Raw genomic sequence first — 16132 nt, 5'->3', positions numbered from 1 at the left:
CTTCTTGACGGGCTATAAAACATGTCTTGTTTATTCTTTCCTAACAAGCTACCTAACTTATCTTTTCCCAGTCTCTTGTCAAGAAGCTTTGTTAACTTTTGATGAAGCAGGATCTTTTTAAATTCCTTTGGGGGTGATGGGTGGGGGGAAGGGTGCCCCAGCCTAGGGCTAGTCCTCAACAGTATACACCACTTGTCGCCTGCCTGGCCAGAGTTTATTGGTTCAAGGGTAGGCACCTGATACAAGCTGAGCTAACTGGAATCCCTTCCCTGGCTTTTTGAAATGAATGACAAATAAGTAAAATTAAGAGGAATCTGTGTGGGTTTGTAGACCAGGAAGCAGAGGATGCCAAACTGTAGAGAAAAGGAAGAAACATCTGTACAGAGAAAAGTAGATGCAAGAAAGAGAGATTTCTGCCTGAGCTTTCAATAGTTTCTATTCCCAGAACCCAATCCCAGTCCTTCCTGTGGCTCAGCTACATTCTTCCACTGGGCTCCATGATGTTCCCTTATAATCTGTTGTTCTGTTTTGCTTAAGTTAGCTCCAGCTGGCTTTCTTCACCAGCAAGCCAACAGTTCTGGTACCAAATACGTCAGAGTTGATTTTCATCAACTCTGTTTACGCAGGCAAAATTGCTCTGGCCTCAAAGATCAAGGTGACCCTAGGGGCTTCTGTCTTTTCTTCCAAAGATCTGGTGGATGTTTTAACTCTGCGGTTCTCTCTATGAGACCCCTGAGGCTACACGTTTGATCTCACCTACATGCTGAGGACTAAACCTCTTTCTAGGCAACAGTGATTTTAAGACACCTAGACCAGTAATTCAAATAAGTCAGCATTATGACCCACACAAACTTTGGGTAAAACAGGTCTGAATTTCAATCCCAGATTTAGCTGCCTGAGTGATCTTGGTAAAAATCACATTAGTCTCAGTAAACCTTAGATATTTGAAAATGGAAATAATACTATCTACCTAATTATGGTTGTATGGGTCAGAAACAAACTATGTCAAGTGCATAACAGCATAACAATAAATGGTATTTTTTATTACTTTCCACAATTCTGACTTTATTTTCCTATTGCTAATAAGTGACATTGTCATGTATGTAAATTCCTTAAATTGGTTTTCTATATATTTCTATATAATCTTCCTTTATAACAAACTCTTCCCTCCTTTCCTTCCTTCCTTCTCTCTTTCTCTGTTTCTTTTTCCTGCCTCAAACATTTTTGATTACCTGAAAACACAAACTGAAGCTATAGCTGCTGTTTTGAGGGTGCTCAGTCTAATGGGAGAAATCTCACTGCAGTACACTAGCACAGCCTGGTGTAAGGGTACAGAGAAGCCCCCCGTGCTAAGGTGACACAGCATACGAACACCTAACTCACACTGAAGGTTCAGAAGAAATTACCTGGTGCTCCAGTTTCCCAAGTTCACCGTTTGGAGCAAAGCTGCTCAGGAGAGCTGTTGTTAGATGTGCTTCCAACCCATTGTAAGTGAAAAATAAAATTCTCTTCTGCTAAGTGGTTAAGATTTGGGAGTTTGCGGTTGTAATTACTAATATTAATTATATTGACTACCTTAGCTCCCAAAACCTAGAATCCTATCTCTGAACACAAGCCCCCAGGTTATGGATACCTGGACCGTGGAAACTCAGGAACCACTTTTCTGCACAGATATTTGACTATTGTTTATTTTGTAAAGGTTGTTGATTCGATACAGCTTGTCCTGACTCCTTCCTTTTGATCCATCCTGGGCTATTTTTTCTCTCCACTATCCACTCCCTTCCCCCTATACAGGCCCCCATGATGGTATCACCTGACTCACCTCACAGCCGTATCTTGTCTCCGGCTGCCTAACTATGTTGGGAGGACAAATAGAACAAAGCCCTTATTACAAAAAGGGCAGCTTTAATTCCACTTTCCCACGTACTCCAAGTCTCAACTTCTGTTTTTTTGATTTTCCTAATTCTCCAAGGACTCATTGGTCATGCTCACTCGGTGACACTGCCCTGTGATTAGATTAGACAGGAAGACTCTTTTCCAGCAGTTCTGAAGAATGGCTTTTGTTATGGGCATAAGCACTGGCCTTGTTTTTTCCCACTTAGTGTTTCCAATTTCCTCTCTACCTCTATGGCACAGCCTACAGTCTTCATCCTTCTCTTTACTCTCCTCATTTCCCTCTCCACCTTCCCTCCTCTTCAACAAACACACACTATCACACACACCATGGTTGAATGTGGTGCATCCTCATAATAATCAAATTTCTCAGAGAATCTTGTTTTGTTCTATATCCCATCCCATTTGACCTGGTTCGGATTTCTCTGTACAGCTCTTTCCAGACCCTTCTCTGAGTTAGTTAAGAGTCTTGTTAGAAAGGAAATTAGCTTAGAATAGTCTCGGAGCTCTCCCAGGTTCAGCCCTTTTGAATGTTTTCACTCATTAGATTGGGCTCCCAGGAACCTTGCCTGGAAACACACTTGATCTAGATGAACATTTGAGATACTGCACTTTTGCAGGTTTGGCTGTCCTTACTGAATTTTCTTCTCACTATGCTTTTATCTATTTTCTTTTCTTTTCTTTTTTTAGCTGAGCCATCCTGCCACCTGTTGGCAGCTCAGCGGAAGCTCAGCTTGGGCCGGGAATCAAACTGTTGACCCTGTTGCTCAGAGCTCACACTCTTGAGCGAGCTCTTAACCAACTGAGCCACTTGGCTGGCCCTATGTTTTTATCTTTTTTGATTTCACTGTTCAGTTCCAGTATATTTTGCACACAGAGCTGTCTGAGGTATGATTGCTTGTGCATAGGAGTAGATGATAGCTCTCACTTCTGAGAGAGAAGTCTCTAAGTAAGGTCTTAGATTTTTAACTCCTTCTCAACTCCAGTGCTTTGAATTTAGAGTCTAATTTTACAAAACTGAGAAGTGACTTAAAATAGAGCTTCTTTACAAGAGCTTGATCTACCTTTGCAGTCCTAAAATATTTTTTTAATTTTTATTTTTGTTACATTTATTTCTTTATCAAAGTAATACTAAGCACATTGCAGAAGGAAAAGAAGCCAATCAAAGAATTACTCAATCTTAGCACACTATGATAAAAAAAGTATTTTTCTATTGTCTTTCCAGCCATTTTTTTAAGAATGTAAGATGTTACAAACAAAATTATGATCATAATATTCTCGAATTTCATTGTAACAAATTATCCTACCCCATGTAGGATTTTAGTTATTTGAATATTTGCTCAACTGCCTTTCACCTAAATGCTGAGTCAAGAGATACATCAGCAATTTCTCTAAGGGAGAGCTAACTGATTTTTTAGTGAAACCTAAGACCACATAATTGTCAAAAAAAAGCAGCATTAGTTTATCCACTAAAGGAGTGAAAGTTGATCTTTCCTACCTCCCTCAAAAAGGACCCGAATAACAATGAACCACCAAATGCTAGAGCACAAAATCTTCATCAGATCCACAATGTAATTTATTTTCATGATCAGCCTTCTTCCTTACTTTCTACTTTTCAGTTTTACTCTTCTCTCTCTCTCATCTTCTAAGAGCGGGTACTGTGCTAATAATATCTGAGGATACAGAGATGTGTAAGATAGAATTTAAATGAACATTTAAATAAATAGTACAGTATTTAAAGTAACTCTAAATGAACAAATTTTAAGAAAATTATTTGACAAACTAGGTAGCAGCAATATGAAAAATTAATTATAGCCACATTACATCATAATATATTACAGATGAATTTTTATTTCTAAAAACACCATTGAAGAATCAATAGTAAAAGAAAAGCATATTTGTTCCACCCACAAAGGAAGATAAATTTCCAAAGATTGGAGCACTGAGTGAGAAGGAACATTGCACAGTCTTAGTTCAGACCTGAACTTTCTCTTACCTAAAAAACTTTACTAAAACGTTACTAAAACCCTGCCTTCAAGATGCTCCTGGGGTTTTCTTTCTAATCATATTTCTCTCCTGTTTACACCTTTGACAGAACCCTGTCACTCACACAATAAAGATTTGACTAAGGACATTGGCTGACATTTTACTTCCAGCATATTACATTCTGTCTTTATATTTTTAAACAATCTCAACAACCTCAGCAGTCTTTCTTAACCTGGTTCTTCTCTATCTTTGCAGTTTCATAATAATGAGATCTCTCTCCCTTGCCTTTTTCCCCACTCCCACTTCAGTTACCCAAAGATCTAGGATTGAAAGATGGCTGCAAAGATTACATTGATTTAGACATCCTAATACTTCAAATAGTACCTGGTACATCTAAAGCAATTCAGTAAATACTAGTAACATAACTTCTAGTTCTACTAGCACTGCTACTACTCCTTCTACAACAGCTATTACTTTTTTCCTCCTCCTCCCCATCAATTATTACTATGATTATGGTTATGATTATGATCAGCTAGATCCTATGGCAAGCATAGAATGGGTATTACCATCTGCATTTTTCACTCAAAGAAATAAGACTGAACAGCTTAAATCAATTGCCTAAGACTTACACGTTAGGAAGCCAGAACTCAAATCCAGGCTGTCAGACATAAAACCTTGCTCTTTCTTCTATATCATAATCATTTCCAATAAGAAGGGTGTGTGGGTGAATCTTCTTTTGAAAACAATGACATAGTTCTTGGAGAATTTAGAGATGTATATCTGAACTACATAAATGGGATTGTGCCCACTTCCGAAAATTAACAAACTAAAAAAGTAAGCTGAACTGGTGTCAAATATTTGACTGAAACCCAAAAAGCAAGGCATATCCAGAGCCAACAAGAGCAGCTTGGTTCTTCATATTCTGAATTTTTGCCATTGTTTAAAAATATAAAGACAGAATGTAACATGTTGAAAGTAAAATGTCAGCCAATGTCCTTAGTCAAAACTAGGAATTGCTTTATTTTTGTAATGTTCTAAAATGATGTTACACAAACATTATACCTACTGCATATATTATTCCATTTTTTCATACTGAACATTAAATATGTAATAAGATATTTAATTTAAAAAGTATACTCATATTTGCAGGGGAAAAATATCCCTTGGATTATTATTATATGATGCTTATAAACACCCTTACACATGTTTTATAAAAGCAATTGGACTTAAAACACCCCTGTTTCCTTTTTTTCTCCTCCACCTTATCATAAGCAAGTTTAATTTTGAATTGTAAATTTATGGGAAAGGCCTCCCCTTAAGGAAAGATCTCCCCTTAAGACCAAACTGCCCATTTTCAGATCCAGTATTGTTGCTTACAGATGTTCACTTATACTATCAAAATTGGAAAAAAAAAATCTGCCACACATAATGATTCTTTCATTCTGAGGACAGCTTTTAATCCTGGAAGTTGAGTTTGTATCTGAGTACATATGATGCAAAGGAGGCCAGTTGCACATGTGCTTTTCATCCCAGCTCTGACTCACATCGCTCTTCAATGTTCTTACCGTGGTAGCTTCCCTGGACCAACTACCTAATCTGAGAATACCTGTTTTATTTTCCACATCCAATACTAAACCAGAACATCGTTAGAGCAACTTGTACTTATTTGCTCTTTTTCTCTAGAGCAGCGGTTCTCAACCTTCCTAATGCCACGACCCCTTAATACAGTTCCTCATGTTGTGGCAACCCCCAACCATAAAATTATTTTCGTTGCTACTCTATAACTGTAATTTTGCTACTGTTATGAATTGTAATGTAAGTATCTTTTTGTTTTCCGATGGTCTTAGGCGACCCCTGTGAAAGGGTCGTTCGACCCCCAAAGGGGTCGCGACCCGCAGGTTGAGAACCGCTGTTCTAGACCCTCTGCTGGTTTCTTTACCACATTAACACTTTACCTGCCCTCATACTAAAAGCCATAAAAATGGGAAAACTCATCCAAATGCAGTTCACTTCACCCATGGGCTGAACAACTTCTAAAATCTGCCTGCATTTTTGTTCTACATAGGCTTCATGTAATTGTTTATTATATTTTGTCCAGAGTTCATAACTTTAACCTGTAGGCAGGTTAATCCAATAAAACCTACTATCCATATCTTGAACAAAGAAGTCCTTAATATGGTTTTATAACTTTTACTTCTTTTTTCATTAAATTTCTGACAATCATTTACAAAACTTCAAGCCACTGAGTTCTCTTAATGATTATCTTTTAAAAGTATCTAATGACATAAAACTGTTTCTGAAATTCTGCTTTTGATAATGGGGCCAACACTTAATAGCTAAAGCTTCAATTTTCAAACATACCAAGAGAAACTTGAAATTGAATGTGAATTAAATTAATTTGAAACACTCATATAATCTGATGGGAAAGCATGCTTCACAAAGTGATATGTAAATGCCTTTCTGACCTTCTGTTTTGGTTCTGATTATGTATTACTATATATGTATTACTATGTGTATTACTATACAGAATCTGATTATATAACAAATTACTCCAAAACTCAGTGTTTAGTGGCTTAAAACAACTTGTTTTCTTTATTATTTTCTATTGTGAAATACACATTTTTTAGAATTAGTTTCAGCTGTACAACACAGTGCAATAGTTATACTTTTTACCCCTCGAAGTGACAACCCCCCTCCCCCAATCCACCGCCCCACTTCTCCCCTCAATATCATACATATCTATTATAATTCCCTTGACTCCACTCCCATACTATACTCCACGTCCCATGACTATATATATATATATATATNTATATATATATATATATATATATATATATATATATATATTCACTTATAGTTGACATACAATACTATACAACATTAGCTTCAGGTGTACAGAGCAGTGATCAAGCCTCTACCCCATCCATGATGCGGTCTACCTAGCAAGACATGTGACCATCTGACACCCTACAAAATATTTACAACATTTTTAATTATATTCCTTGAACTGTCTTTCATACCCCTGTGGCAATATTGTAACAACTTGTTTTCTTAATTTCACAATTTCCTAGGTCAGGAATTAACAAGATGCAGCAGGAATAGCTTGTCTCTGCTCCACAATATGGGGGTGGGGAGGGACAGGTGTTAAGGACTCAATGTTTGTGTCTCCCCAAAATGCATATGTTAAAGCACTAACCTCCAATATGATGGCATTAGAAGATGGTCTTTGGGAGGTAATTAGGGTTGGATGAGGTGATGAGGGTAGAATCTTCATAATACGATTAGTGCCCTTATAAGAATTGTCCAGAGAGTTTGCTGTCTCTGTCATGTGAAGACACAGCAACAAGACTGCCATCTGCAAGCCAGAAAGAGCTCTCATCAGGAACCAAATTGGCTGGTACCGTGATCTTGAAATTCCCAGCCTCCAGAGCTGTGAGAAATAAATTTCTGTTGCTTGAACCACCCAGTCTATGGTACTTTGTTATGGAAACACTAACCGACTAAGATATTTGGCCTCCCCAACCCCATCCTCCCTTCCTCTCTCTTTCCTTCCATCTTGCTCACCCCCTCTTTCTTTCTCTCCCTTTCTCTAGCTTCCTCAGAGCCTGGAAGCCTCAGGTTAGATTTTGTACATCATGACTCGTGGCTTCAAGAAAGGGTGTTCCAAGAGACAGGAAGTAGAAGCTGACATAGTCCTCAGGCCTGAGACCAGAAACTGGCACAGTATCACTTCTGCTATAGTCTGTTGGTCAAAGCAGTTACAGAGCCCACCCAGCACAAGGGAAACAGGTATGTACCCCATCTCTCAATGAGAGATGTGTCAAAGGATTTGCAGTCAGTTTCATCCATCTCAATCCACCCTCTGATCACAAATTACTTAATCGTCCACTGTAAAATGCAACCTCTCTCCCTCCAGTCCCACCATATAGTCAACTAGCTACGGGACCAGACACAGGCTTGACATTCAAGATCTCATTATCTAAGTCAGGCCCAAGAGCAGATAAGGCACCTCGAGTTTGGTTCTTCTCATTATAAAAACTTGTTAACTACAGGGACACTTACCTGTGCTCCTATACATGTAACATAAAATATAATAGTAAGACAATAATAAGATAACCACAGTAAACACTCCCACTAAAAAAGTGAAAAAAGAAGGCACATAGAAATACCTAATCCATAACAATTCTAAAATCTAGCTAGTCCATGTTGTCATTTCTTGGACTGGGGATAATTCTTCATGCCCTTTAGCTTTACCGTCTGGGAACTTGCTTCCATCCTCCAAGTCATTTTCCCATTTTTATAAAAATTGACTGTACTTGCAACTAAGTCATTTTCTCAGCCTTTTTCTTGCCTGTAATAGATGATGTGTTCAAAGGCCATTTTTTTTTGAACTGTTACTGCTTTTTTCATGCCACACTCATCATTTCTTTATAAACTTAAGCTTCTTGGGTATCAAATTAGAACTTACTCTATTAGATAAAGTCGATACCCACATTTCTTTCAGAGACATGCCCTCCTTTACCTCAGATCTCCTAGGAGGAAACATAGTGTTTAGTAAACAAGATGAAAAAGAAAAACTCTTTAAGTCCCTAATAAAGTCCTTTTACTTAAAGAGTCACTAAAGTCCTGCTTCACATTTTTTCTGAGGACTTAACAAAGTGGTTTACAGTTGTTAATTTTCTCTTTTCTCTGAGAAAATGTTTTACTTAGAGAAACTTTTGTTGACTAGAAAGTAGGCCCAAGGCCCACTAAATTTTTTCAAAATTCTGTTTGAGAACTAAATGGTTTCTTTTTTAGTTCATATTCCTCTACTTGTATTTTATTATAGGCACTTAGAATAAGCAGTTAGATCTTTTTTTTATTCTGCCTGGAAATCATCCTAACTAGAACCTCACTTTAGTGGGTACATTTTCTATCTTCTACCTAACTGCAGACAAGTGTTGTCAAAATTTCCACCACTATACAAGGCTTGGTTGTTTGTTTTTTTCCAGCCTCCATTAATGTTTTTCTTACTTTCCTTCAAGCTTCATCAACTATTTCCTCAAGGTCATTTCAGTTTCTTTTTATCACCAGCTCTCAGTCAATGCTGCATATTTTAGTTTTTTTGTTATAGTAGCATCCCACTGTCAGGCTAGTTTCTTCTTAAAATAACTAATTTTTGAAGTATGTATTGATGCTTTTCAGGAGATAGGTCTCCAGTTTTTCGGCTATCACCATCAGTCCTCAGATATAAAAATATTGACAAATAATTTGTACTGTCAATGTAAAAAAAGTCCAAACCTGTAGAGAACTTTTAATGAGTTTTTTTGAGCCTGATAACAATTGCTGGGAAGCAAAATCTCAACAGATTAAGAAAATGCTTGTCTCATTAGGGAGACCACTTCATGGATGGTGTAGATGCCTGACCACTGCACTGTACACCTGAGGCTGAATAATACTGAATGCCAACTATAATTTAATATATATATGGTCACAGGACATGAAGTACAGCATAGGGAATAGAGTCAGTGACATGGTAACAGCTGTATACAATGTCAGAGGGGTAGTAGATTGGGGGAGGAGGGCTATAACTTTGTGAGGGGTATAAATGTCTAATTATTCCATTGTTTCATACACCTAAAACTAATTTAATAAATAAATAAACTAAAAAAAAAAAGAAAATGCTCTCTGGAGAATGATAATTTTGCAGCGTATTTTATACATTAGATAGGAAGAGATGTAAAGAAGGCTACATGAAATCCACTACTGATAGATTAAGGGAGTGGGAGAAAGCAAAGTGGGGAAATCTCTGGGATTGGATAAAAAGTAAAATGGAGACACACATACTTATTTTACATTGATGGGTACAAGATATTTAATAATTAACATTTACAGCACATAAAGACACAAGATAACAATGAGGGGTTCTGTGGTCTTGGGCTCTGGTGTGGTGGATTGTGCCCTGAGGGATTCAGAAAAAGCAATCACCATATTTTGTTGTGTATAATGCACTCCCATGTATAATGTGCACCCATGTTTTTGACCCAAATTTTCAGGGAAAAAAATTTTTTGTGTTAATGTTTTAATTTAAATTTTTATTTGTTTACATTTAGTACTTGTTTTTTGTATTATAAAGGAACTTTAGCATTTATTTTTTAATAATATATAATGGTACAAGAAATTTTATGTAACAAATAATTACAAAACACAAGATGACATGAGGTACAAGAAATTTTATGTACCAGTAACAAATTTACAATATTTACCTGTCATAGAAGGCCAAGAACTCTTCATCATTGCAAGTTCAACATAAGTTCAACAAAACTGATAATCCTATTCCAGAGTATTATTTTGCATAGGGATACCATTATTGAGTTCTAGAGTTACACTTTTACTAACTCATAAACATAAATAAAAGAATTTAAAACATTTATATAAATACGTAATTAGTACTACCCTTGTATAATGCACATCCTTATTTTTTCCTCACAAATTTGGGCAAAAAGTGTGCATTAAACATGGCAAAATACAGTACTCTGACTTTCCTAGGGTATGTTATCTTAGATACAAAAAGATAACAGACAGGTTCACTTAAGGCAAAGGTTGACCTTTGTCAAGAAAGCTCCAGGCCCAGGATGTGACTACCCTGGGAATTTTTATGTTCAGGCCATCCTATTGTGGTTAATTTTGGTCTCTGATTTGTCTGACCCACCGTACTGGCCCCCCCTGAGCTTGTCAGGTTTAGTATGTGGCCCTATTTTTTTCCACAGTATCAATTATATAGATTCATCAACTTTTTTGAGAAACGGAAATTCAGTATTTAATTTTTTACTAAATATGCATAAATAGGTACTTTTTAAAGATCCTTTGATGCCAAGTGTTCACTGTAAAAGTATGTTACCAAACCAAAAAGATACATAGATATCTATTTGTACCATATAATAAATGATAAGACCACTGTAGCAAGAACCTTCAAACTATTCTTTAAAAATCCTATTGCACGATTGCTCCCCATCCTCTGAGGAAAAGGTGAATGTTTCTTTCTACTGAAGACAACAAATGTTTTTGTAACATATTAAGCTTATGCTCAACAGGCAGTTACTTCTGCTTGCTAATAATTGCCCAAGATGACTCAAGGTAAATCATTTTAAAATGAAAACAATCCTTTCTGACAAATGTCATCTGTTATTTATTTGGCTTGTAGCCAAATATGCAACTTATCAGTCATTCAGACATTCAAGGCATTCTTTTTAACAAATTTATTGAGGAGAATTTACTTAGAACTTACCCTACTTAAAATTAGACATTATATAAGTGTTTTATTGAGGCATTGGCAGAGATTGTGATTGTCACCCAGTATTCATTATTTTCTTATTCCAAAATAATATAATATTAAGCCATGCACATATTGCCTAGCATACAGATTATTCCCTAGCTTTCCTTGAAGCTGGGTATGGCCATGAGAAGGAGATCTAGTCAAGCAAATATAAGATGAAGTGTCATGGGATAGCTTTGAGGAGTGCTTTGTCCTCTTCTTCGTATTCCTTTCCTTTATTCTACTGAGGAACAAAGATGCTCTCATCTTGCCCATGCAATGAGGGTCACAACCTGAGCAGGAACTCAGATCTTCAATTACTGAAATTTTAAAGTGTTAAGAAAAAAACCCCAGAAAACAAACCCAAAGAAGATATGAGATACAAGAAACTACTACTAAATTTGAAGGGGGGAAGTATACTGAAATCCTCACAGAGAAACAGATCTTCATTGAAGTAGGAAGTAAAGGCTCTAGAGAGAATGCCATCAAGTACAAGATAGATTACATTTAAAGGTATAAAATTTCTTACTTTCCATTCCATACTTTTTATAGTATAAATAGGAAGATGGAAAAGCTAAGTAATGGGGTGAAAGCATTTACTAAAAATCATTCAATCTATCCATCAATGATATTCAAGGACTGACAAGATGTAAGAAAGAAGGTCACATGTGCTATTGGCAGTTAGAATATTATTGTTCAAATGGTAAAGATTTAGTGATATAGGATTATATTGCTTTCTCTATTGGTCTACACATTACTTGGCTCTTCAATAAGCAACCTTTTAATTTTATTTATTGGTTTTCCATTTTCAGAATTAACAAAGAAGTAATTATAGCCTTCTAAACTTCAGAAGACAATTTGGGTTATAGGAAAACATAGACCTTTTAATCACTACCACTACCACTCCCAAATAGAAAAGGAATGTATATTTCTGGCACAGATTTTGAGAAGGGAAGGAGGAAGGGGAAAATGACAGAATTATAGAAATGCTAATGCCTTCACTTTACAGAATAGGAAGTTGAGAAATACTATCTAAAATTGGTAGAACAAGAAAGAGAGGATTTAATAAAACATGAGCTAATCAAATTTAACAGCACATTAAAAGGATCATCTACCATGACTGTATTAATTAGTTCTTCAGAGAAACAGAGTCCATAGGCTATGTATCTGTATGAGAAGAAATTTATTATATAAGTGGGCACATATGATTATGAAGGCCAAGAAGTCTCACAATCTGCCATCTGCAAGCTAGAACACCAGGAAAGCTGGTTATGTATTCAGTCCAAGTTCGAAGTCCTGAGCACCAGGCAAGCCGATGGTGTAAGTCCTAATGGAAGACTGAAGGCCTGAAAACTAGAAGGGCTAACATCCAAGAGCATAAGATGGTCTAGTCAAGTGAAAAAAACAAATTCACCCTCTTCTACTTTTTTGTTTTACTAAGGTCCTCAACAAATTGGATAATGCCCACACACATTGGTGAGGAAGATCTCTACTTAGCCTACTGATTCAAATGCTACTCGCCATCCTTTCATGATAAAAACACTCAACAAAATAGCTATAGAAAGAAATTATCTCAACACAGTAAAGGGCACATATGAAATATATAAAAACTCACAACTAACATACTCAACAGGAAAAAGTTGAAAGCCTTCTGTCTAAGATTTGGTACAAGGCAAGAATACCCACTCTTGCCACTTCTGTTCAAGACAGTACTAGGAGTCCTAACCAAATAATTAAACAAGAAAAAGAAATAAAAGTCATCCAACTCAGAAAGAAGTAAAATTACCTCTGTTTGTAGATGACATAGTCATATATGTAGACGATCCTAAAGACTTAAAAAACAAACAAACATTAGAAATAATTAAAAAATTCAATAATGATGCAAAATACCAAATCAACATACAAAAATCAGCCATGTTTCTATTCACAAACAACAAACTATGCAAAAAGGGAAATTAAGAAAACAATCCCATTCACAATAGCAACAAAAACCATAAAATACTAGCAAATAAACCAAAGAGGTGAAAGACTTGTACACTGAAAATTATAAAACATCAATATAGGAAATTACAGATGACACAAATAAATGGAAAGATATCCTGTGTTCATGGATGGGAAGAATTAACATTACTAAAATATTCAAACTACCCAAAGCAATCTATAGAGTTAATCCAATCTCTATCAAACTCCCAATGGCATTTTTTACAGAAGTAGAAAACCTAATCTTAACATTCATATGGAACCACAAAAGATGCAAATAGCCAATACAGTATTAAAAAAAAATGGGACTGGAGGCATCATACTTCCCAATTTCAAAATGTATTACAAAACTATAATAATCAAAACAGTATGGTACTGGAATAAAAACAGACTCACAGACCAATGGAACAGAATAGGGAACCTAGAAATAAGTTCACTTATTATGGTCAACTGGTGTTTGACAATGGTGCCAAGAGCACACAATGAGAAAAGAATAGCCTCTTTAATAAATCATGTTGGGAAGACTGGATATCCACATGCAGAAGAATGAAATTGGGCCCTTATGTCATATTATGCACAAAAATGAACTCAGATGAAAGACCTAAAGATGTGAGTATAAAACTATAAAACTTCTAGAAGAAAACAGACAGAAAGAGTTCTTGACATTGGTCTGGGTGATGATTTTTTTAGATATGACACCAAAAGCACAGGTAACAAAAGCAAAAATAAAAGTGGGATTGCAGAAAACTAAAAAGCTTCTGCACAGTAAAGGAAACAATCAACAGAGTAGAAAGCAACCTATAGAATGGGAGAAAATATTTGCCAAACTGACACCTGATAAGAGATTAATGGTCAAAATATATAAGAAACTCATAAAACTCAATATCAAAAACACCATATAACCTGATTAAAAAATGGGCAAATGATCTGAATAGACATTTTTCCAAAGAAGACATCCAAATGGCCAACTTGTCTATGAAAATGTGCTCAGCATCAGCAATCATCAAGGCATACAAATCAAAACCACTATGAGATATCATCTCACACCTGTTAGAATGGATATTATCAAAAGGACAAGAGATAATAAATGTTGGTGAGAATGTGGAGAAAAGGGAACCCTCATACAGTGTTGGTGGGAGCAAATTGGCATAGACATTTTAAAAAGCAGTATGAAATTTCCTCAAAAACTTGAAAATAAAACTACCTAATGATCCAGAAATTCTATTTCTGGGTATATATCCAAAGTAAATAATATCAGTATCTCAAAGAGATATCTGTATTTCCATGTTCATTACAGTATTCATAATAGCCAAAATATGGAAACTACCTAAATATTCATTGATAGACAAATGAATGAAAAATCTGTATACACACACACACACACAGTATTATATATTATATATTGTATTGTATATATGTATCACACATATACATGTACAATGTATACTATATACATACACAAATATACTATATAATACACATATATACAACTATAAATTATATATAAATTGTAATAATAATATACTCATATACAATATATACATATTGTACACGTGAAGATTATATATATATATATATATATATATATATATATATATATATACAGATAAACCTTGGATTATGAGTAACTTGGTTTGCGAGTGTTCCGCAAGAGGAGCAAACATTTCTAATACATTTTAACGTGGTAAATAAGCGATGTCTTGCAATACGAGTAGTTTGTTTCTGGAATGAATTATGCTCGCAAACCAAGGTATTACTCTATATATAATCACACTGGTTATCAGCCTTAAAAAAGAAGGTAATCCTGCCATTTGCGACAACATGGATGAACTTGGAGGACCTTATGCTAAGTGAAATAAGCCAGACACACAAAGACAAATACTGTATTATCTTACTTATATGTGAAATATAAAATAGTAAAGCTCATAGAAGCAGAGAGTAGAATGGTCATTGCCAGGAGCTGGGGTGGGGGAAATTGGGAGATGTTGGTCAAGGGGTACAAATTTCAGTTTTGCAAGATGAATAAGTTTTGAAGATCTAATGTACAGTAATGTGACTATAGTTAACAACACTGCATTGCATACTAGAAATTTGCTAAGCAGATAGATCTTTAGTTTTTCATCACAAAAAAAATAAAATAAAATAAGGAAACGATAGCTATGGGCTGGCTAAGTGGCTCAGTTGGTTAAGAGTTGGCTTAAGAGCGTGAGCTCTGAGTAACAGGGCTGCTGGTTCAATTCCCACATGGACCAGTGATGCTCCGCCCAAGCTGAGCTGTTGCTGAGTTGCCAACAGGTGGCAGGATGGCTCAGCTGGTATAACAACAAGATTGCCTGTTGCATACCCTCCTGCAACTAAGACTGAACTTGGCACCTTGAGCTGAGCTGCCGCTTGGATGGCTCAGTGACTAGAACATGTGCTCTTAACAACAAGGCTGCTGGTTCGACTCCACATGGGATGCTGTCTACACCCACCTGTAACTAAGATTGAACGTAGCACCTTGAGCTTAGAGGCTACCAGCTGCTGATGGGAAGCCAGATGGCGACTGGCGCCCCCCCACAATGAAGATTGAAGAACAACAACTTGGTTGGTTCCCTTCCCCAATTCCCCAACACTGTTCCCCTCCCCCAATTTCCCAATAAAATCTTAAGAAAAAAAAAAAGAAAATGATAGCTATGAGAAATGATAATATTTTTTTTTAAGAATTTTATAAGAGTTTATTTCATCCAAAAGAATTGCTGGGAAGCAGGATCTCAAATGCTCCTGAAAATGACAGTTTTGTAGCTTTTTCATGCATTTGAGATTAAGGAAGGAATGTAAAGAAGATTACATAAAGGTGGGGAAAAGCATGGCAGGGATCAGATTTCAGGATAGGTAATGGATTGTGCTCTCTTGAAGGTGGTGACGCTTATTTCTTTTTTTTTTTTTAATTTATTTATTTATTGTTAGTTTCAGGTGTACAGAACAATGCAATAG

General features: G+C 36.0%; 1 protein-coding gene across 1 annotated transcript in view; it reads right to left on the bottom strand.

The window, feature by feature from the left end:
- The window catches only part of NOX4 (NADPH oxidase 4), a 200480-nt gene extending 195877 nt beyond the window's left edge, over window positions 1–4603 (bottom strand). Inside the window, exon 1 of the mRNA XM_019628309.1 lies at window positions 4509–4603. The gene's annotated coding sequence lies outside the window, so the exon portion shown is untranslated. The remainder of the gene's footprint in view (window positions 1–4508) is intronic.
- Window positions 4604–16132: the final 11529 nt, after the last annotated feature.

This window comes from Hipposideros armiger, unplaced genomic scaffold (assembly GCF_001890085.2).
Source record: "Hipposideros armiger isolate ML-2016 unplaced genomic scaffold, ASM189008v1 scaffold_780, whole genome shotgun sequence".
NCBI classification, from domain to species: domain Eukaryota; kingdom Metazoa; phylum Chordata; class Mammalia; order Chiroptera; family Hipposideridae; genus Hipposideros; species Hipposideros armiger.
Note: the sequence above shows the minus strand (reverse complement) of the source record. Positions and strands in the feature narration are given on the sequence as shown.